Source organism: Dermochelys coriacea, chromosome 6 (genome assembly GCF_009764565.3).
Source record: "Dermochelys coriacea isolate rDerCor1 chromosome 6, rDerCor1.pri.v4, whole genome shotgun sequence".
NCBI lineage: Eukaryota > Metazoa > Chordata > Testudines > Dermochelyidae > Dermochelys > Dermochelys coriacea.
The window spans coordinates 1,447,692-1,473,468 of NC_050073.1; the positions used below are offsets into that span (position 1 = coordinate 1,447,692).

Sequence of the window (25,777 nt, forward strand, 5' to 3'; positions counted from 1 at the left end):
CGCAAGGCAATTCCAGCTCTTAGCTCTTTGAGATACAAGGGTTTTGAGGGCTTTACCATCCAAAGAGTTATTCCCATTACAAACGTGCAGTCTCTCTCCCCTTGCCCTCTCGCGCCATCCTGGGCCTTTCATCGTCGACACAAGGAGCAAAGTCTAGCCTTGCACAAGCAATGTAATTACTGCAGTGGCTGCATGATAATCTAAATTAAGTTGACTTAATTTTGGAGTGTAGACAGGGCCGATGCTCTGGAACTGCTCTGTATGAAGCCAGCCAGGACTCTCGGGTAGCATGATTCCACTCAGGGCACGCTGTCCAGGCCAAGAAGCTTCATCGGCTATGGTCTTCCTGGGTCTGACCTTGGAGCATTCACCACCCCTGTGCTCAATATGCATCTCCCGGAGTGGGTCCACCTGGATGGCAACCCTGGGGAAGCCAGAGGCCTCTGCATCCCAAATTCACAGTTAGCAGTGACTCTCAGCCAATGCTGTAAAACAGAAGGCTTATTAGTCGACAGGGAAAGAACATAGAACAGAGCTTGTTAGCCAAAAAGCAGGACCATTCAGCAAAGTCCATCCTGGGGGGGGATCCAGGGCCTGGTGCCCCCGGGTACCCTCTCTGGCTTCCCAACAGGAGACTGACCTGCTTCCAGTGGCCTGACCTCTGGCACTCCTGTTGCCCCTCCTCCTGGTCTTTGTCTTGCTTCCCGGGCAAAACGTCATCTGGTCGCATTCCCCTCCTGGTTTTCAGGTTATGAAGGGCACCAGCCATTGCTTACATGCAGGCAGCTGAAGACACCTCACCTGCCCCAGGGGGTCTCCGCAAAAGTGACACCCTTATTCCCACCATTGGTGCAATACACTGGGAAACTGAGGTATGCACAGTATTTATGCAAAACAGAAAGACTCACATATATCAGAACAAGAAGGAAAACTCACTTTGTCACATACGGTCCAGGGGGACACTCGGAGGATGCAGGGGTCAGCGGGTGCCTGTCTCTATCCAGCCCATACAGGGCGAGGCCCGCAGGGACCCAGGCAGGCAGTGATTGTGCGTCTGGAGGCTGGTGATTTTGGGGAGCTGATCCACACTAGCCCCAGAAAAAATTGCTTCACGATGAGGATGAATGAAGGGTGGACCTTAGAACTAAACCAATGTCTTTAGCAACAGCAAAACCTTATAATTTCTCCTCTCAGCCAAACCAACTTTTAACAAAACTCACACAGGTGCCCAGGAAGAAATTTATAGAAACTCAGGATTAGCTTACCCATACTCCCTTTTAGTCCCATGAATCTGTGATTTCACTGTATCTACCCGTTTGCAATGCTGCAGCTAATACTGTTCTGTCTGCCTACATCAAGGCCGAATTCTCCCAACTCTCTAGTTTTGTTTCTGACTTATGATGGCTGAGTATACAAGATGGCTGCAGGTTATACTAAGTCCATAAACAAGAAGGCTGTGGGTCATGTCAAGTCCAGGTCTCTCATTACAATCCCCTCCTTGATGACACTTTTACCAAAGCCATCATCATCACCTCACCTCATCATCACCTCGGCTTGCATCCTGGTCAAGCCAACAATGGCAATAGTTGACTTCACATTCCAGGCTCTTTTACCTTTTGGACAGTTTTTCTTACCCAGCAAGCCAAACTCATCATACTTACTAATAAAAACAGTTGGTTTCCGATCACCACAATTGGTTGTACGGTCGAATATAAGATCCCCATTGCCATGGGGGGCCATCCCATCAAAGATTCCCACCATTTGTGTTCCAAACCTTATCCCTCTCAATCAGTTGTTTAATCTTGTGGGTGGAGTGATAAATGGTAAGCATGATTGTGTGCCTCTCATTTAAAATTTGAAGGAATTTGCAATCAGTATTTGAATATCAGAGGGAAAAGAGGTCAACTCTAACAAGATATTTGGTCAATAATTAATAATTGGAGAGAAAAGGCATTTAATCTGAAGGGACAGTGGATCATAGGGTGTTAAACCCCCCACCACACCATCTGTCCATGTTGTGGGGTAATCATTCAGGCCAATTGTTTCCCTCCAAAAAACAGAAGTGACTGCAATTTAATATGGGAAGGAGGAGAAACCCCGAACTGTGGGGATATTTTCATCTATATCTGAGAATTAGAAGGAAAAGGAGGCAAAATTAGAATGGATTTGAGATCCATATTTAAAAATAAATGAGGGTCAACAGTTGAAGTGATTTTTGAGAAATGTTTGAAAATTTTAGAGATGTCAACATTTGAGACTAACATATTTATTTGGGCATAAGCTTTCGTGGGCTATAACCCACTTTGTCAGATGCATGGAGTGAAAAGATGTGTTAGTATATTTATATCTTCCTACTGAAAAGCTTATGCCCAAATAAATTTGTTAGTCTCTAAGGTACCACAGGACTCCTCATTGTTTTGGCTGATACAGACTAACACAGCTACCGCTCTGAAACCTGTCAACATTTGAGGGGATTCTAGAGCAATATTTGATCATGAGGGATTTTAGATCAAGAGCCAATAACTGGGGGAACGGGTTAAATCTGAGGGGGTTAAATCTGTATACCCATACTTGATCATTAAAAATTAAAAATACAAACATTTGGGGAGGTTTTTAGTTTGATAATATGATGTCCCTGTGACAGGGTCCATTTACCGCTGGTGGCGTCTCCTCCGGGGGATTCGCTCTGGCCAGGCGTTCCACCCTCCTCTGATAGTGTCTCTCCCATCATCCTCTGCCACTCTGACGGCTTCCTTTTTGTGTCATGGTCCTTGGGCCAGGTCACCATGTTTCCCCTTCTGGGGAGTATCAAAGTCTTCCCAGAATGAATTATCCTACACAGTCGACTAGCCTCTGCCTGGTCTGTGCAACATCCCCAGTGGTTGGTACTGGAACCAGGGCCCCTCTACTCTAGGTCTCAGCTCAGGGACCCTCCAGTCAGCACCCAAGGCCTGCACTGTCCTACTTTGCTGCTTTCCCCCTGAGCCTTCTCCAACTTTCTTGGCTTCTTCTCCTCTCTGGGTTTGCCAGCCTCCCTACTCCCTCTTCTCAGGGAGGGACCACAGACTACCCTCTATGGCCCTGAACACACCTCCCTACCTCCAGGGACTGACTGCAGCCTACCTTCCTGCAACCCCCATCTGCTCATGGGCTTTATGCAGGCCCCTCTTGTATCTGTCCATCTGAGCCTGCTTCCAATTAGTGGCCTGTTTGCAGCCTAAATCTCTCCCAGTCTAGCTGCTTAATTTATTGATTGGGCCCTGCTTGGCCTATTTCAACTCTAGGGTTGCCAACCCTCCAGGAATGTCTTGGAGTCTCCAGGAATTAAAGATTTATCTTTAATTAAAGATTATGCCATGTGATAAAACCTCCAGGAATACGTCCAACCAAAACTGGTAACCATGCATAAGTCACCTACCCTACATTATTGCAAGGCATGTCTCTTATTTCTTCATCTCTGTATGACACGATTGGGAGTTGCGAATAGAGTTGAGTATTGCTTATTATTATTAAAGATAATAATGATGATGACAATAATAATATCGGGAGGAGAGGTGCGGCGGGGTGCTAAGAAAACAATCTTTTATTTTTGAAATACAATGTTGGCAACCCTAGCTGGTGGTTTCCATCTCCAACACAAGGTTCAAGTGGACAAATGGATGTGGGTTTCTTTGAGTAGATTAGGCAGAGCAACCTCAGTTGGGACCATAATCAGCTGGCCGGGGTGAAAGCTTCCAACTTTGATGTATTTTAAACACACAAGTCACTTTAGTCCACCAACAGACTGATTTTCATTTACATAAAGGGAAAATAATTTGATTCTTCTACATGAGAGGAAACCTGAGCACTGGGAGGAAGGTGACCCCACGTGCTCACAGACACCGTATGTTGGCATATGGTCCCAGTCCATCTGTTTCCCTCCAGAACCAGAAAAGGGGATGCTGGGAGGAAAAAGGAGCCCCGAAATGGAGAGACTTTTGTATCAATACTCAATAGTTGGAGAGAAAGAGAGTAAAACTTGAGGGGATTTGAGATCAATTAATTAGCAGGGAAAAGGGACAAACCTGAAGGGATTTTACACCCATACTTGATCATTTGAGAGAAAAGGAACACATCCTGAAGGGGAAAGTTGATCATTGTGGATTTAACACCTTCTTTAACTTCAACCACAATGTGCACCAATGAATCAGGCCAACTGTTTCCATCGAAAACCCAAAGCAGCTACTGTTTTAATGTGTGGGGGAGGGGGCAAAGGCCTCAAATTGTGGAGTTATTTTCATTCCAAACTGAGAATTCAATAGAGAAGAGGAAACGTTGCTGGGGGATTAGATCAATATTCAGTAATAAGAGAGATTAGGGTAAAATCTGAGGGAATTTGTATTAGTGTGTGCACGTGGTCCAGGCTGGCTGGCTGGCTGATGATGCCGGGGAGTGACTCTCAGAGGCCCATGTCTCTCAGTCTCCGTCACACGGAGTCAGCCTCACTCATGGACAAGGCCAATGAAGGTGCCCAACCCCATCCACTGGGCCTTGGCCTTCCTGCTCTTTTGCCACCTGAGGCTCATGGGCAGAGAGCAGAGTGATCCCTGGTTTCCCAGTCCCGGCACCATGTGATGGACATGAGTGGAGGGAATATCGGCATCTTTAGCTAGGACTCACCATCTCTCCCTGGCAATATGCCCTCCATCCTGTTTCCCTCAGTGGTGGAGGAGTTCAACCAGCCAACTCCAAAGACTCTTCCCCCCCCAGGAGAAGGAAAAACCACTGAAGGTCCACCCCCTTCACCCCACAGTGCACGTTTACCATCGTGGGTCTGGGAGCTTTTAAGCAGTCCTCTACCCATGGGGAAACCCACAAACAGTTCTTCCTCTTTGTCTCTGTCTCTGCAGCACCTGGCACAACGGAGCCCCAATCTCAGCTGGGGCAGGGACCGTCTCTCACTCTGTGTCAGATGGGGCTTTGAAGTGCTTCTTATAAATTGTTATTAATATGCTTCACACTGGGTATATAAATTACATAGTGATCCCTGAGCCCAAAGGCTAGTTTAAAGTCAGAGAATTCACCTCTTTGCTGTTCATATAGGTGCTGTCCCTGCTTCCACCACAAGAGATCTCTGGGTCTGTGATGTATTCGGTCCTGGTCCTAACAATATATGACAATATCCTTCTGGAAACCACAGCAGGGAGAATTTCAGTGACATCTCAGTAATGTTGTAACGATGCTGCCTTTGGCGGGACACTTCTGAGAGTATCAATTCAGGACAAATTGTTTAGAGCAGGGCAGTTACAGCCTAAAGCTGGGGGTCCTTCACTACTGAGGCACACCAAACCAGCCAAACAGAGAGGACTTTGGTTTTCCCCATTGGCTAACCAGAAGTCACACAAGCAATTCCCTCAGACACTCCAGTTTCCCCGTATCACCACCAGCACCGCTCCTTATTTAGATGAATGATTATAAAAACCAATACCCCAACAAAAGAAAAAAGGTTCTCCCGATCCCAAAGGACCAAGCCCCAGACCCAGGTCTATATACAAATCAGATCTTACCCACAAATCACGCTGTTGCCAATCCTTTAGAATCTAAAAGTTTATTCATAGAAAGAAATATACATGAGAGTTAAAACTGGTTTAATGGAATCAATTACACACAGTAATGGCAAAGTTCTTGCTTTAGGCTTGGATCAGTGATGGAATAAACTGCAGGCTCAAATCAAGTCTCTGAAGAACATCCACCGCTGGGATGGGTCATTCAGTCCCTAGAGCTTCAGTTTGTAGCAAGGTTCCTCCAGAGGTAAGAAGCAGTTCATTAGAAGACAAAATGGAGAAGATGCAGCTGCCTTTTATAGTCTCTTGCCATGTGTCATGTGCTTCCTTTGGTCCAAACACAAGCTGCCCAGCATATGGCTTGAAAGCCTTAAAGTCCTCTTCATAGGCTGGCCCCTGCAGGCCTTGCTGAGTCACAAGGTGTATCTGCCTTCTCTCAATGGGTCAGTTGTATCGCTGATAGTCCTTAATGGGCCATCAATCAGGCTAGGCAGTGCTAATGCCAAATTGTCTGGGGTGTCACCCAGAAGCATAGCACAAGTTTGAAATACAGACAGTATTGAGCCAATATTTATAACTTTAAATGCAACAATGATACATGCATACAGATAGCATAATCGTAACCAGCAAATCATAACCTTTTCATTGAGACCTTACTTGACCTTCTTTGAACAAGATTCGGTGCCACTGTAGGACCTTGGTTGCAACAATGCGGTCACAGTTTGTGTCAATAATGTCAATAATGTCCATATCACAAGTCTTTGCTTTAGGAGCAGGGGAAAGGAAAATCCATCTCCCCTGTGGGATGGCAGGCAATCCCTGTGACCTGGGAAAGAGAGTTTCTTGAGAATGGGATGGGGTATTGGGGAGGTGATGGTATTTTGGGGAGCAGGGAAGGTTTCAGGCAGCTGTTTGTTGGCTAAGGTGGACAGAGGGATCTTTTTGGAGGGAGTCCTGGTGCAACTCACCTTCCCAATAATGGAAACCCTCAGTGATTCCCCTCAGCCTGAATTTATGTCTCCCCCATTCCCTGCTACTAGAAATCTAATCACATCACACACACCCCCACGCCACCCACCAGTTTGTTGCTGCACCCTCCCCAATATCCTAGACACACACCCCCATGAGTCCCACCTCTCTCAGTCTCTCACAGACAGGGCTTGGATTGAGCCAGAACAGCTGGGTGTTCCTATGTAAATTTTGCATAAATTGTCATAGAATCATAGACTTTAAGGTCAGAAGGAGAAGAAGTGGGTTTTTTACCCATGAAAGCTTATGCTCAAATAAATCTGTTAGTCTTTAAGGTGCCACCAGACTCCTTGTTTTTTTGTGGATACAGACTAACACAGCTACTCCCTGATAAAGGTCAGAAGGGACCATTATGATCATCTAGTCTGACGTCCTGCACAACGCAGGCCACAGAATCTCACCCACCCACTTCTGTAACAAACCCCTAACCTATGTCTGAGCTATTGAAGTCCTCAAATTGTGGTTTAAAGACTTCAAGGTGCAGAGAATCTTCCAGCAAGTGACCTGTGCCCCATGCTACAGAGGAAGGCGAAAACCCCTCAGGGCCTCTGTCAATCTTCCCTGGAGGAAAATTCCTTCCCGACCCCAAATATGGCGATCAGCTAAACTCTGAGCATGTGGGCAAGACTCACCAGCCAGGCACCCAGGAAAGAATTCTCTGTAGTAACTCAGATCCCACCCCATCTAACATCACATCACAGGCCATCGGGCATATCTATTACTAATAGTCGAAGGTCAATTAATTGCCAAAATTAGGATATCCCATCATATCATCCCTTCCATAAACTTATCAAGTTTAGTCTTGAAGCCAGATATGTCTTTTGCCCCCACTGCTCCTCCTGGAAGGCTGTTCCAGAACTTCACTCCTCTGATGATTAGAAACCTCTGTCTAATTTCAAGTCTAAACTCCCTGATGGCCAGTTTATATCCATTTGTTCTTGTGTCCACATTGGTACTGAACTTAAATAATTCCTCTCCCTCTCCAGTATTTATCCCTCTGATATATTTATAGAGAGCAATCATATCTCCCCTCAGCCTTCTTTTGGTTAGGCTAAACAAGCCAAGCTCCTTGAGTCTCCTTTCATAAGACAAGTTTTCCGTTCCTCGGATCATCCTAGTAGCCCTTCTCTGTACCTGTTCCAGTTTGAATTCATCCTTCTTAAACATGGGAGACCAGAACTGCAGACAGTATTCCAGGTGAGGTCTCACCAGTGCCTTGAATATTGGTACTAATACCTCCTTATCTCTACTGGAGATACCTCATCTGATGCATCCCAAGACCACGTTAGCTTTTTTCACAGCCATATCACATTGGCGGCTCTCAGTCATCCTGTGATCAACCAATACTCCAAGGTCCTTCTCCTCCTTTGTTACTTCCAAGTGATGCGTCCCCAGTTTCTAACAAAAATTCTTGTTATTAATCACTAAATGCATGACCTTGCACTTTTTACTATGAAATTTCATCCTATCTCAGCTCTCATTTGGGGGTGGGGGCTGGGTTAAATCTTCTTGTGGAGGAGCAATGACTCTGGAAAAGTCTCTGCTGTGCAGCTATTGTGGAGTGGCTATTGTGAAGTAGTTATTCTGTTATAGCTGGGCTCGTCTATTCCCCCCATGCAGAGAAGCTCCCTGCATCCAATTCTCCTCAGGTGATCTGAGGCTGACGCCCAAGAGAACTTTACAGACCATGTCGAAGGGTCTGTCTACTCTGTGCCCTGCCCTGCTGTGAGGGAAGGCAGCGTGACCGTGACTTCAAGAGCTCGGTGAGGGCTGTGCTGGGACACTGCCCTGGCAGGCAGATCAGGCCGAAGAAGCCAGGGCAGAAGTTCTGCTCAGCCGGATCAATTCCCAGCTCCCCAGAGGCCCTGTGATGCTGGGTGAAAAGGTTTGTGCTGCCGGTCCCAGCACAGGGGGTGGGCTGGGGGTCATGACTGCAGAATGCTGTCCTGTGGCTATGCCCCACTCCCCAGAGGGTCCAGCGGACAAAGCCCCTGAATCCACCTTATCCTGCCCCCTTCCCTTGCCACTGCATGTGCCCCCATGATGCACCAGGGCCATGATAGATGCACCAAGAGAGGAGATGCTGGTGCATCATGGGAAATGTGATTCATGGGATGCCTGATTCTCCTCTATACCCCCAGCACTCAGTTCAGACTACACCTCCCATGGTGACCTACAGCTATGATGCACCAGGAAAGGATACCATGGTGCTTGGTGGGAGTTGTAGTTTGGTTGCCTTAACCTCCCATTCTCCTCTGTAGGCTGGTCTCATAGGAGGTGCAGTGCAAGACAAACCCATAGAGGAGAATGAAGACCGTGAGCTACAATCCTCATGATGCAGCAGCAGGGTCTTATCTCTTGCAAAGAGGAGTGGTGGTGTCTGGTACCTGCAGTGCATCATGGGATGTGTAGTTCAACCAAGTGCCTAACCCATAGAGGAGAATGGAGAGCGTGAGGCCCAAGAACCACAATTCCCAGGAGCTGCCACAATGGCCTTTCCACACAGAGATATTTTGGCATTTTGCTGGAAACTCCAAGTTTTCTGCAGGAAAAAAACCCCATTTTCAGACCTGCTCTAAAAAAACTCCTCTCATTTAAACACCAACAGGAGTTGCCTGGGGAAAAACAGCATTTGGTGCTATTGGTCTCAAGGACTGGAGACGTGTCCGAAGGTGGGATGAACACTCCAGCACCAGTCGTCCTCTACTCTATTCAAATTCTTCTACCCCGGAGTCAAAGAACCTGAGATTTCACCCAGACCATTTCCCAGTTACCTCCGGCAGGATAGACCCAGTTCCCAACACCGCCCCAGCTCAGCTCTGGTATGGACGGGAGAGAAGAGACACCTCAGACTTGGGTCAGAGACAGAGACGGTACCTGACAGGGAGAGGAGAAGCCAGAGTGATGTTTCTTCATCACATCAGATAAATTCTGCAAAGGAACCAAAAGAAATTATCACGTCACAGACTCCACAGGGCTTAGAAAGGCTGGGAACATGGGGAGGGCTTGCCCGGTGCTGAAATGCAGCCGCCTCTGGGGTGGGGTAGCTGGGGAACAGTCACACAGTGACACTGCCCGGGTATTAGGGTCATCACTGCCTGGGGAATTCTATCCCGCTCCTTGCAATACAGCTGGCCGGTCCGCACCTTTATCCGAGCAGCGAGCTGTGTCCCGGTCAGCAGCTTCCCTTGCCGGTCCCTCCAGATGTGTCAATCAGCCGAGCCCACCAGGGCGGTGACGTAGTCCCTCAGGCTGTCCCGGAAATCCTCATCCATGTCTGCAAAAGGGAGAGAGAGGGACAATGGTGGCGAAAACTGGGGACCGTCTCATCCCTCTTCCCTCCACTTTCCGTGCACAGGCATGGTCAGCGACCCAGTCACATTGCTCTGCACAGGGCAGGGGGCTGAAAGCCGCTGTCCTGGGTCTGTTACCTCTCAGCCTTCCCTCGGTCCCCATCGTGATCCCTCTGCCAGGGAAGGGCATCAGGTAACAGCAGCTGCTGCTTCTGTTCAGCGCTTCCAGGGCCTTGGGGTGTCTGCAAGGGGACGTTGCCATCATCTTCTGCCGGAGCCAGGGGGGATCGTTACATTGACACACAGAACTTACAACAGCAAATTGGAAATTGCAACAATAAATAAACAGTGAAGAAATGCTCAGAGCCAGCGCCCCCCAGAGGGGACAGGCCCTGTGTCCCATTCCCTACCCCCAAACTCCACACTCACCTGTCGGACGTGTCTCAGATGCTGCTCCCCACCCTGGGCTCCAAGAACTTGGGAGCTGCTCCAATCCCTCACCAGCAGGTCTAGGTGCTGCAGGGGAGACAGGAGGGGAGTGGGGGTTATAAGGGGTTGGGAGAGGCTGTACTGGGAAGAAGGATGAAGTCTGGGGGGGGGAAAGCCTCAACCCCTACGGAGTGGGGCAAGGGGATGCATGGGGCAGGAGCATGCTGTGGAATGGGGGAGGGGTGCAATGTGGGGATACATGGGGCAGGTTGGGCTGGAGGGGAAGTTGTCTCACCTGAATGGGCTCCAGTCCATAGGCCTCTCCCACCACTTTGGCCACCTGCAGAAACATCTGCGGAGTGAAAAGAAGAGGGGGAGGTGAGACTGGGGCTTGTGAGGTGTTTGCAATGGGGGTGGAGAGTTCTGCCACTGAAGAGAAAGGGGCCTGATAACCCCTCCACCCACATCTGAGCTGCTTTCTCTGCCCATATTGGGGACCCGCGAGCACAATACGAAGCTAGAAATGAATGGAGATATTTACCCCGGGGCAGAGAGAAGCAGGCTGTACCCAGCCAAGGGGATCGGGAGGCTTTGGGGCACAGGGGTCTGGGGTTGGGGGGATGGCCTTCAGCGCACATATCTCCTCTGCGCCCTCTGCCCAACAGAGGAGCAAGTCCGGTTTCCAAGCTCGCTCCTTCTCTCCCCAGTGCTCAGAAGGGTTGTCAAGATGCATGTCACACCCCACAAAAGCACCATTGACTCAGGCTGACAGATGCTATCAACTTTCTTTTCCCAAGAAGTCAAACCATGCCTCAGCTCACGCCTTCAACGTTTGCCCGACCTCTCCCTGGACCGCCACATCTCTGCGTTAACCAGGTTTTTGCCAGCCACTGGACCCAAGGAAGCATAAAAGATAAAATCTCTCCCAGAACCAACCCCTCCCCTGCACAGAGAATCCCCCAAGGTGCGGTGCAGGGGCAGGACACGCTATATGCCACAGGTGGCAGTGACGTTGCTAAGGGTGCGACCGCCAGGGGCTCGACCTGGCGGGGCTGGGGCTGGGTAAGAGCCTGGAAAGAAAAGAAAAGCAGCGCAGGTGCAGAGCGACCGCCCCAGGCCCTGGCCCCAGCAGCCTTTCCACGACAGCTGAGCTGGGCTGGAGGGGAGGGAGGGGGCCTAACTTTGGCCCAGTGGCCCACGCCGGACACCTGGGAGCAGAGAGCCAGGCTGGGCCGTGCGGTGACAGGGCTGACTCCAGAGGCCCACGTGACTGTGGGAGAGTCGGTTTCTCTCTCTGGGCCTCAGTTTCCCCACAGGACCCATGGGGCGGGATAATAACCCTGTGGGGATAATGGGAGAACCTGGCTCGGCCACGTTCTGTGTCACACTGCCAGCCCCACCTCCAAGTGTTCGAGGAGCACTGACCTCTCCCCGTTGCCTCTGGGGAATGTCAGTCTTGGGATAGTGATCTCTCTTTGGCCCTTTCCCTTTCTCTTGGTACTGGGAGAGGGCCAACCAAAACTCCCCACTAAATTTCAGAGTGGGGCCAGCAACCCCCTGACTGGTGGGCTCCCCTAAGTCATATTCAGGCTCTTGTCACAAAGCCCTACAATTCACCTTGAGTTCTGGCCTCCTGTCAGGCCCTTAATACCCTCTCAGGTGACCCCATTCCTCTCAGAGAGGTGCACGCTGAGGGAATGGGCTGGAGGGGATGGTCCTGTCCACTGGGGAGGGACGAATAGATGGGGAGGGATGATCCTGCCCCTGGGTGTAGGCCAGGGCTTGACATAAGTAATTGGCCTCACTTCTTAGAGGCCGTACCCGCGAAGGGGACTGGGAGGGCGAGTTGTAAATAGGGGATTGCCTAGCAGTGTGCTGGAGTCCGGGTGTCTGTGTGAGCTAAGATAAGCAGCAGCACCCTCATGCTGAGGGCAACCGACAAGATGAACCGGGATTGCAGAGATCAGGGTCCACACAATCAGGCTTGGACACCTCACACTGCACAGGGGCTGGGTTGGCAATGTAACCAAGCCAATCCCCAGTCGGGTGATGTGATATCCAGCACATGCAGTGTGAGGGGTAAAGGGGTACAAAGGAAGAGGTTTGCAGTGTAACCTGGGGTGTCTCTGCAACTCAAGAAAAGTTCACACTCGGGTCCTCACACATCCCAGGCCCTGGCTGGGCTGTGGAGACCCCGCCGGTCAGACACCTGCTCTGGTGGTGTCCACATGCCCTCAGGCTCTAGGGGACAGGGTCTTTCTCCCCAGCGTCCCCCGCGCATCGGGGTCACAGTCCCCACCCGAGACTGGCCTGAAAGCCCACCTTGTCTGGCAGCGTCTCCCTGCACTGGGTGCTCGGCCCAGGGTCCCCCCCTCACTCTCTCCAGCTGCTCATCGGGCTCAGCTGCAGTGGTGGGTCAGCCAGTTCTGGCCCCACAGCTCCCCGCTGTAGCTTGGCCCTGGCTCCCCGTCAGTGCAGCTGGGTCTGAGCTGCTCCAGCTCCCCAGCTCTGTGCTCAGCCCAACTCTGCCGTCTGGGTGGCTGCTCTCACCTTAACTTGACCCGGCTCTGGCTCATGCAGCCCCAGCTCAAACAGAGGGGGGCAACTGGGCTCCTGAATCCCTCATTGGCTTGCCTGCCCTGTCAATGGGGATCACTGGAAGCACTGGCCTCTCCCCATTGGCCCTGATAACTGTCAGTCTCACAATCCTGATTTCTCTTCGGCTCTTCTCCTTTCTCCTGATACTGGGTCAGGGCCAGCCACCGACCCCCTGAGCTTCAGCGCGGGGCCAACAGCCCCCTGACACTTACATCGCACAGGGAGAACTGAGCCCAGGGGTTTCTGGGAACTTACCTCAATCAAGCCATGAGCAACCCTGGCCAGGAACTAGGGTGCTTCTACTCCAGGACACTCCTAAATTCCATCTAACCCTTTCAACCCATAATCACTTCAATTCACTGACACATGGACACAACCTATTTACACCAAAGCTGTTTCTTTGGGGCTTGAAGCATAAGCCCTGCGAGGAAATGGCTTGGGTGAAGATCAGTGTTTTCTCCGGGAATTGAAATGGGGGGAAGGGTGTTCAAATTTCCAGGGGGATGAAGGCCGAGGGGTGAGACCGTGAGGGTGAAGGTGAGCAGTACGGCACCATAGTAAAAACTGAAAAATGTTTCACAACGATTTTATTAGATTTAACTCATGTTTTAAAATCATCACACAAATTAAAGTTGGCTACTCCAGCCTTCTATGAAGCATGACATCTACATCCTTCATGGATTCTTTTCGTAATTTTGCACAGCTCTGTTAATGAACTTGTCAAATGCAGTCAGTTCATCTTTGGTGGCTTCTCATGTGTCCGGTACCTGCAGTCCTTCAGGTGATAGGCTCACTAGATCATGCACACGATCAGGCAGAAGGCGACTTCTTTCAGAACACGAAATTCTATTCGATGAGGAAAAAGATCACTCAACTGTAGCTGTTGTGACTGGGAGTAGTAGGGGATGAATTCCTACTTCTTTCATCCCAGAAAACAGCACAAAGATCTGGTCAAACCACTGGTGATGATAAAGAAGAAGTTGAAGTCAAATCTGCGTTCATCGGATGACATTCCACTCTGTGTTCAAATTCTCTGTTCTGTCCTGATCACATGGCAGCCCCATTGCTGGTAGTGCCTCACTCGACTCCACTCAAAGGCGGATTATAGTTTTGTGAGGCCCTGGGCCAGAGCAAGTGGGGGCCCTTCCCTACCTCATCCATGTGTATTCCCTCCCACCCCCCGACCCCTTCAGTAAGGGGACAAGGGTCAGGGGACAAGGGCTTGCCCCGCTCTGTCCGCCCAGTGCTCCTGCCAGGGAGTGGGGTCTGGGTGCGGGGGCTTCCCATGCTGCCTGGCAGGAGTGCTGGGAGGGTGGAGCAGGGCAAGCCCCTGAGCCCCAACCTCACTCCCCAGCAGGAGTGCCAGGTGCGAGTGGGGTCAGGACTCAGGGCACCCCTTTTTCCAGCCCCCCTGCAATTGGCTGGGGCCCCCGGGCATGGGCCTTGTTGGCCAAGTAGCTAATCTGTCACTGACTCCAGTATCAGTGTTTTCTAAGACAGGTTGAGTAGAGTCCAGAAGTTGCTGTTGTAGATTTGTAAGACTCAAGTCTGTGTCCTTCTTCAGCTAGCTTAGCAAGCGCTTCTTGTCCTCTTCACTTAAGGATTCAGTCATTCATTAGTCAATGTCTGGACTGAAGTCTGCTTCTTCCAGTGCGTTTTCAATGGCTATCTTTCTGATTGATACAAATATAGCTTCTATTGTTGGACAAAGATCTATTACTGTTGGAGCGGATGCCTGGATGACATTGTTTAATGACCCAAGTGGTTTCAACAGTAGCCTTACAAGAGAGAGAATGGCGATAATCTTCTCTGAATGTTTAGTGGCAAAAGTAATCCACCAGCCTTACTACTTAGAGCTGTCCCATTTTGGTAGATACTTACCAAAGCCAATAATAACAGTTGCAGTAATTTTAAGACAACAGCCGAGGATCACTCAAGAGAAAGCCAGAGGGTTTTCACAGGTTGGACTAACTTGAGCTTCAGTCCCAGTTTATATTCTATTTTTCCCAAGATATTCAGTCCTTTTGGACTCTCGCTGATGGCTTTTTAATGTCTTTTGAAGATTCTGCAGCTCGTACTAGCGCTAGCTGGAGTAGATGGCCTCTACAGTGTGTATAGGAGAGATTAGTGTTACACTTTGCTTTGAGCAAAGCTTGTACTCCACCGAGTCTTCCAGAGAAGTTTGCAGCTCCATCAAATGCACAAGCAGCCGTCTGTTTGAGATTCAGTTTACAAGCATTTAACTCTTCTAAGATGTGGGTTGTCACAAATACAACTGATGTGTCTTCTCTAATCTGAACATCTAGAAATGCATCTGTTGTCCTACCACCGACATGAAGATAACCACAATGACTTAATACTAGATGCCCATTTGCATTGGCGCATTCATCAGCCATGTATACACATTTTCTGAAGGCAGTGAGAGAGTTCTTCACTTTTTCATCTGCTGAGTCTTTCACTGTTGCATTGCAGGCTTCTAACAAGTCAGTTGAGTTGCCTGCAGAAAGATAGTGAGCATTTGCCAGTCTTGTTCGGAACCAGTGTCCAACCTCAGGATTAAAAAGTGACAATGCACTCAACAACAAATCCTTCCCCCCCCCTCAGATTTGAAAGTATCTATCTTCTTTCCTCGTTGGTCCTTCTGGTCAGGTGCCAACTAGGTTTTTTGAACTGTTTAACCCCTTACAGGTAAGGCAATTCAGTACAGCTGCCAAGGAGAGATTTTATGCTACTGCATGCATAAAGGTTGTTACCCTTCCCTCTATATTTATGACAACTTCTAAAATTGGCTTTGACAGTGACTGTCTTATGAGGCTTTCTGCATGTTGATGCAGTCCTGAGCTTTGGTGTTTTGCAGCCTTATCACATAGGTTGTCTGCATTGTCTTTGCTGATTGGTCTGTCAAACCAAGCTCCTCCACTTTTACTATATAACTCCTTGGTACACCCACATATTGTATATTGTTTGCAATTCTGGTCACCCCATCTCAAAAAAGATATATTGGAATTGGAAAAGGTACAGAGAAGAACAACTCAAAGGATTAGGGGTATGGACCAGCTTCCATATGAGGAGAGATGAATAAGAGTGGGACTTTTCAGCTTGGAAAAGAGATGACTAAGGGGGGATATGACAGAGGTCTATAAAATGCTGACTGGTGTGGAGAAAGTGAATAAGGAAGTGTTATTTACTCCTCGTAACACAAGAACTAGGGGTCATCCAATGAAATTAACAGGCAACAGGTTTAAAACAAACATAGGGAACTACTTCACACTACACACAGTCAACCTTTGCCAGGAGATGTTGTGAAGGCAAAAACTATAACAGGATTCAAAAAAGAACTAGCTAAGTTCTTGGAGGATAAGTCCATCAATGGCTATTAGCCAGGATGGGCAGGGAAGCAACACCATGCTCTGGGTGTCCCTAGCCTATGTTTGCCCACTGATCACTGCAGTAAGTTCAAAACAGCAGTGGTAAGAAAAACAAGGGAAAAATGGGAAAAGTTAAAGGAACAAGGGGCCCCACCCTAAGGGCATGGGATGGTTAGAAACAACCCTCTATGGAGCTTAAGGAAAGTTCAGTCTTCTCTTCACATGTCCCAGGCCGCCTGCCCAGGCCCAGGCTGTGCTGCGGTGATACCACGGGTCAGACACATGCTCTGGTGGTGCCCTCATGCTCTCAGGCTCTAGGGGGGCAGGACCCTTCTCCCCAGCTTTGGCCCTCCCATTGGGGTCACGTCCTCCGAGTAAGGCCATCAAGGCTTCTCATCTGGCGACGTCTCCCTGCGCTAGACCCTTTCCCCATCCCCTCCCCCCCACTCTCCCCAGCCGCTCACCTGGCTCAGCTGCAGTGTTACATTGGGCATGGCCAGCGTCCAGTATCCTGACTCTCACCTTGCGGCTCCCTCTGCAGCTCGGCCCTGTATCCCTGTCTGTGCAACTGGTCTGCGCTGTCCCAGCTCCTGGCTCTGCACTGCCCCAGCTCTGCCTCCAGCCCAGCTCAGGCTGCTGCTTTCCCCTTAACTCTGCCCACTTCTGGCTCAGGCAGCTCCAGCTCACACAGAGAATAGGCCTCTGAGCTCCTGACTCCCTTATTGGCCTGCCTGCCCTGTCAATGAGGCTGACTGGGAACTTTGGCCTCTCCCCATTGGTACTTTCTCTTCAATCCTTCCCCTTTCTTTTGGGACAGAGCCAGCCAAAAACCCCACTAACTTTCAGTGAGGGGCCAACAACCCCTGACACTTGGCACATGGGCCGAGTCTGGGCAGATTCCCTGGACTCTCGCCCAGGGCCTCTCCCCTCAGCACTGGTGTATTGGGTGTTGACCTGGGGAAAGGAAAATTGATGACAACCCCAAAACTCCTTACACAGCTGGAACCACCCACTTGAGACCCCAAAACAAGGGGCTACTCATAACAGTCACGTGGGCCTCTTCAGTCAGCACTGTCACCGCACAGCCCAGCCTGGCTCTCTGCTCCCAGGTGTCTGGTGTTGGCTGATGGAGCTGACACACCTTCCTGGAGACCTACAGCTCTTCAAGAAATTTGTCATTATGGTAGGTGATGGCATGGGGGCGCTGGTCCTGCAATCAGTGGGCGGAGCTGCCGGTGCTGGGATTGCTGCTGCCGCCATCACCAATGGATCAGTAGCCATTGGAGCCAGGGCGGGCGCCGTGACTGGGAGATGCGTGGACGTGGGCGTGGGTATGAACGTAGGCCCCCTGATCTGATCGGTGCCTTTCCCCAGTCTGGGGTGACGAATGGGGTGATGGAGTTGCAGCGTGGCCCAGACACATCACCCACAAACCACCCCGGAGTGGGGGAGTCGTCGCCCACAGATTCTAAGAAGGGACATTGGTCCAAACCATTCTTGAAAACCTCAGATGATTTTGTGACACACACCGCCAACAGTACCTGCAGGCAGAGGGTTCAGTTCCCTGTGTCAGCAACTCCTAACAGGCCTGACAAATTCGCTGCACCTAACACACTGCTGTCATGTCAGGGTATTTAGCCATAAATAGTGTCCTGCAATGTGTCGAATGCAAGCCAGGAGCACACTGGGCATTAATATCCCTGTGTAATGTAGGCCCTGTCATGTAGTGGGGGTCACACATGTATGTAGTGTGACAGGGTCAGGCCAGATGGCTATGAGAGAGTGGTCGAAGGTAGATACATTAGTTCCAGGTTAAGCAGGTCCCTTTTCCCTGGGTAAGATAACAGGGACTATTCCAGAACACTCAGGAACTTTCTAGAACTAATTAAGGCAGGCAGGCTAATTAGGACACCTGTACCCAACTGGGAAGTTGCTAAATTAATTAAGGCTAGTCAGGACACCTGGTTTAAAAAGGCTGTTACTCCAGGTAGTGAGGTGTGTGCGTAAGGAGCTGGGAGTGAGAGGATGTGCTGCTGGAGGACTGAGGAGTACAAGCGTTATCAGATACCAGGAGGAAGGTCCTGTGGTGAGGACAAAGAAGGTGTTGGGAGGAGGCCATGGGGAAGTAGCCCAGGGAGTTGTAGCTGTCACACAGCTGCAGTCCACAGGGCCCTGGGCTGGAACCCTGGATAGAGGGCGGGCCTGGGTTTTCCCCAGACCTCCCAACTCCTGACCCAACACAGGAGCTTCCACCAGACCCCGACCCACATGGTGGATCGTCAGAAACTGCAGGGATTGTTCTTACTCTTTTTCCCCAGGCTGGCCAGTGATGAAATTATCTGAGTGAATGGCAGATTTGAGCCACGAAAGTGGCCAAACTGAGTGCTACTGTGAATCTCTGAGGCAAGCAAAATCCCGCAATAAGCACAGGACCCGCCAAGGTAGAGGAGGAACTTTGTCACAATAGATATGGAAAACGTTTTCAAGTCTGAAAAAAGGCAGGGTCCATAGACAAGTTTCTGCCAGACAAAGGATGTACATTCATCCATCTGCCTCAGTTGATGTGAATTAAGCATTGTAAGACAGCCCCATGGATGTGGGGCCACCATGCTGGAGAATAAACCGTGGGAGGGAAGATCCTCCTGACTGTGGGACTAAACAGACTTTGGGGCGGGGGGGTAGAAGGAGATGGTAAAAGGATGCCTTTGTATCCTTTGCCACCCAAGCAAAATGGCAGAGATTCAGCAAGAGGAGACCCAGCTATGTTGGTCAGAGATGCAAGGAGCTTGGTTTAGGTGAAATAACCCACTTTAGCTTGTTCCATTTGGACTCTAGGAAGCACATTACACTTTTGCTGTATACCTGCCACCCTTCTGCCATTGTCATCGGCAGCAACAAGGGCTTGGTCCTTATTTTAGGGGATTCACTACAATTTTTTATCTTTTGGCTCTAGCCCTTGTGATGGGTTGTCACCCCTGTGGTGCAGTCTGGAAGCTGTGGGAACTGTGGAGCCCCTCTGAGACACACAGCTGTGGTTGGGGACACAGCCAACCTCACCAGGCCCTGTTATCACCCCACACGATAGCAAGTGGCACCACTCACCCAAACTGGGCTACTTGAGTTCAAGCAGCAGACACCAGCCAGTTTCCAGCTCCCCAGGCACGCACCCTCCTCTGGAGCGTAAACCCAAAATTTTACCATCTTGCACTGCACAGGGATCTATACAATGTAAACTCATTAATATGTCCACCCCTCCCTTAATGTGGAGAGGAATCTGCACACTTGTGGTAACCAAGCTGAGATTTTCCCCCAGACACTTCACTTAAAGACACACTGGTTTGAGTTAAAACATAAAACAAGTTTATTAACTACAAAAGGGTACATTGTATGGGAGCTGTGGGAACCACAGTGCCCCTCTGAGACACACAGCTGAGTTGGTGACACATCCAACCTCACACAGGCCCAGAGACTTCACTTAAAGGCACACTGGTTTGAATTAAACACAAAACAAGTTTATTAACGACAAAAACATAGATTTTAAGAGATTACAAGTGATAGCAAACAGATCAAAGCAGAATCTATGAATCTATACCTAGCAAATAAACAAAACCGCAAACTAAGACTAAGATACTAGAAAGATTGGATATGAATTAGCAATTCCTCACCCTGACTTGTGGATTCTCAAGGCACAAGCTGCACTTGCTTTGCAGCTTGGGATCCCCACTCCCATTCCAAGTCCTTTCCTTTCCGAGCTTCTCTCAGGTATTCAGTTGTGGAGGAATGAAGAACAACAGATTATGTCACTTCCTGCCGTATATAATAATGCATAATGCAGGGAACCTTTGTTCCAAAAACAGCTCCCAGCCCAGTTTGTGGAAAAATACAGGTACCCAAAATGGACTCCAGAGTCATGTGGTGTGGTCAGATGCCGTTGCTGAGTCATAGCAGCCATTACTTCCAGGCTGGCTGAAACGTCCACAGGAAGGCTAAGCTATTTCAGAGCCCATTGTCTTTGTTGATGAGCCATTAGCACTGTCTGGCTTCTTCACCTGAAATGTTGGCTGCAGGTGTTTTCCAGAGTAAGCCCATTTGAAATACAGATCCATAGTCAATATTTATAACTTCAGATACAAAAATGATACATGTACAGAAATAGGATAATTATAGTCAGCAAATCATAACCTTTCCAATGACACCTTACGTGCCCCATCTTGTACAAAATGCATCATAAGTATGCCATATTCATATCATAATAATATCACTATGCCGAATATGGGGTGTAGTATCACAACCCCCTCCCCCAGTCATTTGAGAACCTGTAACCATGCTGGATGCCTTTGCCAGGCAAGTCTGCACCCTCTCGCCAGTGCAGAGGTTTGAAGGATTGAACTTTGTTGGAGGGAGGAAAGAAAAGGGAAAGGCCGGGTTGAACTGAGATGTATATTTACAATTTGATGCCTTCCACCACCATGTACCTCTTGGTGCATCAGTCAGAGTCCCAACAGTTAGACCCCGAATGTCTGATACACTTTGTTCAGCCCCCCCACCCTCATTTCTCAACTTCCTCACTCACAGTTTGCGGTTCCAAGAGACCAGGAAAGTCAGGGTTCCTGGTCCCTGGGCAGTTCTGGGGCTCTACGGTCTGCCCAGTGATAGCAGTTCCAGCAGCTAGGACAGGGAGGCCTCACTGGAGTCACTAGGCTGCCACAGACGGCTGTTGTGAGTTCCTCTGCTCCTGCTATAGTACATGAAACTGCTCTCCTGCAGCTCCTTCCACGCCAGACACTCTGGGCTATGGCTGAATCCAGCTGCTGCTTTGCTCTGCTGCCACTCAATTACCCAGACTGTCGCTGGGCTCGCCCATCTGCTTTTCTCAGGCTTCACAACTGGCCCCTCTGGTGAGCTCTGCCTACCCAAGGCAATTCCAGCTCTTAGCTCAGCTCTTCGAGATACAAGGGTCTTGGGGGCTTTAAGTACCAGCCACGTCTCTACCACCCAAAGAGTTATTCCCTCAACAAATGTGCAATGTCTCTATCTTTGCCCTCGAGCTCCATCCAGGGCCTTTCATAGATATTATATTATATTATTATTATTACTATTATTAGATGTTAAAGTCAGAAGGGACCATTATGATCATCTAATCCAACCCCCTGCACAACGCAGGCCACAGAATCTCACCCACCCACTCCTGCGAAAAACCTCTCACCTATGTCTGAGCTATTGAAGTCCTCAAATCATGGTTTAAAGACTTCAAGGAGCAGAGAATCCTCCCTCAAGTGACCCGTGCCCCATGCTAGAGAGGAAGGCGACAAACCCCCAGGGCCTCTTCCAATCTGCCCTGGAGGAAAATTCCTTCCTGACCCCAAATATGGCGATCAGCTAAACCCTGAGCATGTGGGCAAGATTCACCAGCCAGATACCCAGGAAGGAATTCTCTGTAGGAATTCAGCTCCCACCCCATCTAACATCCCATCACAGGCCATTGGGCCTATTTACCACGAATATTTAAAGATTAATTAATTGCAAAAATCATGTTATCCCATCATACCATCTCCTCCATAAACTTATTGAGTTTAATCTTAAAGCCAGATAGGTCTTTTGCCCCCACTGCTTCCCTTGGAAGGCTATTCCAAAACTTCACTCCTCTGATGGTTAGAAACCTTTGTCTAATTTCAAGTCTAAACTTCCCAATGACCAGTTAATACCCATTTGTTCTTGTGTCCACATTGGTACTGAACTTAAATAATTCCTCTCCCTCTCCAGTATTTATCCCTCTGATATATTTATAGAGAGCAATCATATCTCCCCTCAGCCTTCTTTTAGTTAGGCTAAACAAGCCAAGCTCCTTAAGTCTCCTTTCATAAGACAAGTTTTCCATTCCTCGGATCATCCTAGTAGCCCTTCTCTGTACCTGTTCCAGTTTGAATTCATCCTTCTTAAACATGGGAGACCAGAACTGCAGACAGTGTGGCAGGTGAGGTCTCACCAGTGCCCTGTATAACAGCACTAACATCTCCTTATCTCTACTGGAAATACCTCGCCTGATGCATCCCAAGACCACATTAGCTTTTTTCACGGCCATATCACATTGGCGGCTCATAGTCATCCTGTGATCAACCAATACTCCAAGGTCCTTCTCCTCCTCTGTTACTTCTAATTGATGCGTCCGCAGCTTATAACTAAAATTCTTGTTATTAATCCCTAAATGCATGACCTTACACTTCTCCCTATTAAATTTCATCCTATTACTATTACTCCAGTTTACAAGGTCATCCAAATCTTCCTGTATGATATCCCCGTCTCTCTCTAAATTGGCAATACATCGCAGCTTTGTATTATCTGCAGACTTTATTAGCACGCTCCCACTTTTTGTGCCGAGGTCATTAATAAAAAGATTAAATAAGATTGGTCCCAAAACTGATCCCTGAGGAACTCCACTGGCATCCTCCCTCCAGCCTGACAGTTCACCTTTCAGTAGGAGCCGCTGTAGTCTCCCTGTTAACCATTTCCTTATCCACCTTTCAGTTTTCATATTGATCCCCATCTTTTCCAATTTAACTAATAATTCCCCATGTGGCATAGTATCAAATGCCTTACTGAAATCTAGGTAAATTAAATCCACTGCTTTTTCTTTGTCTAAAAAATCTTACTTTCTCAAAGAAGGAGATCAGGTTGGTTTGGCACGATCTACCTTTTGTAAAACCATGTTGTATTTTGTCCCATTTACTATTGACCTCAATGTCCTTAAATACTTTCTCCTTCAAAATTTTTTCCAAGACCTTGCATACTACAGATGTCAAACTAACTGGCCTGTAGTTACCTGGATCACTTTTTTTCCCTTTCTTAAAAATAAGAACTATGTTAGCAATTCTCCAATCATTCGGTACAACTCCTGAGTTTACAGATTCATTAAAAATTCTTGCTAATGGGCTTGCAATTTCATGTGCCAATTCCTTTAATATTCTTGGATGAAGATCATCTGGACCCCCCGATTTAGTCCCATTAAGCTGTTTCAGTTTCGCTTCTACCTCAGATATAGTAATATCTACCTCCATATCCTCATTCCCATTTGTCATGCTACCATTATCTCCAAGATCCTCTTTAGCCTTATTAAATACTGAGGCAAAGTATTTGTTTAGATATTGGGCCATGCCTAGATTATCTTTAACCTCCACTCCATCCTCAGTGTTTAGCAGCCCCACTTCTTCTTTCTTTGTTTTCTTCTTATTTATATGGCTATAGAACCTTTTACTATTGGTTTTAATTCCCTTTGCAAGATCCAACTCTACTTGACTTTTAGCCTGTCTCACTTTATCCCTACATGTTCTGACCTCAATAAGGTAGCTTTCCTTGCTGATCCCTCCCATCTTCCACTCCCTGTATGTTTTCTGCTTTTCCTTAATCATCTCTCTGAGATGCTTGCTCATCCAGCTTGGTCTACAACTCCTTCCTATGAATGTTTTCCCCTTTCTTGGGATACAGGCTTCTGACAGCTTCTGCAGCTTTGATTTAAAGTAATTCCAGGCTTCCTCTGCCTTTAGATCCACAAGTTCTTCAGTCCAATCCACTTCCCAAACTAATTTCCTTAATTTTTGAAAATCAGCCCTTTTGAAATCAAAAATGCTAGTTGCAGATTTATTTTTGTTATTCCTTCCATTCAGTTTTAACTGAATTAGCTCATGATCACTTGAACCAAGGTTGTCCCCTACAACCATTTCTTCTATTAGGTCTTCACTACTCACCAAAACCAAATCTAAAATGGCATCCCCTCTAGTCGGTTCAGCAGCTACTTGATGAAGGAATCCATCAGCTATCGCATCCAGGAAAATCTGAGCCGTATTATTATTGTTATTATTATTATTATTATTATTAGCACTTAACCTCCAGTCTATATCTGGGAAGTTGAAGTCTCCTATGCTCACATAGTTTCCATTAGTATTTACTTCATTAAAAACATTAAAGAGGTCTCTATCCATACCCAAATTACATCCCGGTGGTCTATAGCACACTCCAAGCACTCTCCCAGGAGAGGCTCTAGTAATTTTCTTCCCCAATGTGATTTTTGCCCAGACAGACTCTGTCTTATCCATTCCATCACTTCTTATTTCTTTACATTCTACCTCATCATTGATATGCAATGCTACTCTACCCCCTTTATCTTTATTTCTGTCTTTCCTAAACAGCACATACCCTTCAATACCCATAGTCCAGTCATGACTACTATTCCACCATGTCTTCTGTTATCCCTAGAATATCTGGTTTCACTTCCTGCACCAGTAGCTCTAGTTCCTCAATTTTGTTACCTAGGCTCCTCACATTGGTGTACAAACATCTTAAATTTTGCTGTTTGGCCTTGCTCACATTCTTTACCCGATTAGGCACAGTCATTCTACAGCCAGTATAACCTATTAGACTGGTATCCACACCGCCCTTCCGCCTTATGTCCATTCTCCTACCCACGGCTGTATCCTTTCTTACTTCGTTTTCTTCCCTCTCAATGCTAAAATCTGGCATGGAGATTACCTGGACATCTCCCAACCATCTCCCCCTAATTCCTAGTTTAAAGCTCTCTTTGTCAGTTGTGCCAGCCTTGATCCTAGAAGTCTATTTCCTTCCCTACTCAGATGAAGTCCATCCCGAGAGAACTGTCCTCTCTCCATGAATGTCTCCCAGTGGCCATACATCCCAAAGCCCTCCTTATAGCACCTCTGCCTGAGCCATCTGTTGACAGTCATAATCTTGTCACACCTTTGTTGCCCTTCTCTAGGAACAGGCAGGATCCCACTGAAGATCACCTGAGCCTCGATTTCCTTAAGCGTCTTCCCCAGCCTAGCATAGTCTCCCTTGATACGTTCCAGCGAGAATCTAGCCGTATCATTAGTTCCCACATGAAGGATAATGGGGATTCTTTCCCGCTCCCTTTAGTATCCTTTTCAACCTCAGGTCTTCATCCCATATCTTAGTCCCCGGCAGACAGCACACCCTTCTATTCTCTGGATCAGCTCTAGTTACAGGCCTGTCTATTCTTCTCAATAAAGAGTCCCCTATCACATAGATCTGCCTTTTCCTGGTGACAGTGCTATTCTCCAGTCTCTCCCCTGTTCCCTCTGGCTGCAAGTTCTTTCCATTCCTATGCTCCCTTGTAATCCTCTTCAACCCATCCTGTATCCTCCTGGGGCTCATATTTGGTGTAGTCTCCATTCACTCTTCCCCTTTTCCTATAGGACTATCCACTCTTCTCTTCTTCCTTGCCCTTCCACCTTCAGTGACCTCCTGCTGAGCCCCTTCTTCATTTTCCAACTCTACAAACCTATTCTTGAGCTCTATTTCTCCTTCACTAGCCCATTTTTTCCTCTGCCTGGTTCTTTTAGTCATATGCTTCCACTGACCACTTTCCTCACCCAGCAGTCTCCCCTCAGAATACTTCAGTCCTGCTTCCATCTGCAAGTCTGAGCTATTCCCCTTCTGAAACCTAATGTCTTTGCTCCATAATCTGTTCGAACACCCTTCTAAACTC

General features: G+C 48.3%; 2 protein-coding genes across 2 annotated transcripts in view; both read left to right on the top strand.

Moving 5' to 3' along the window:
- The window catches only part of LOC119856776 (RING finger protein 112-like), a 53,092-nt gene extending 45,874 nt beyond the window's left edge, over positions 1-7,218 (top strand). The window contains exons 15-16 of the transcript XR_006282246.1: positions 5,260-5,267; positions 7,208-7,218. The gene's annotated coding sequence lies outside the window, so the exon portion shown is untranslated. The remainder of the gene's footprint in view (positions 1-5,259; positions 5,268-7,207) is intronic.
- Positions 1-25,777, top strand: part of LOC119856780 (RING finger protein 112-like) — a 110,009-nt gene that overhangs the window by 23,633 nt on the left and 60,599 nt on the right. The gene's annotated exons all lie outside the window — the stretch shown is intronic.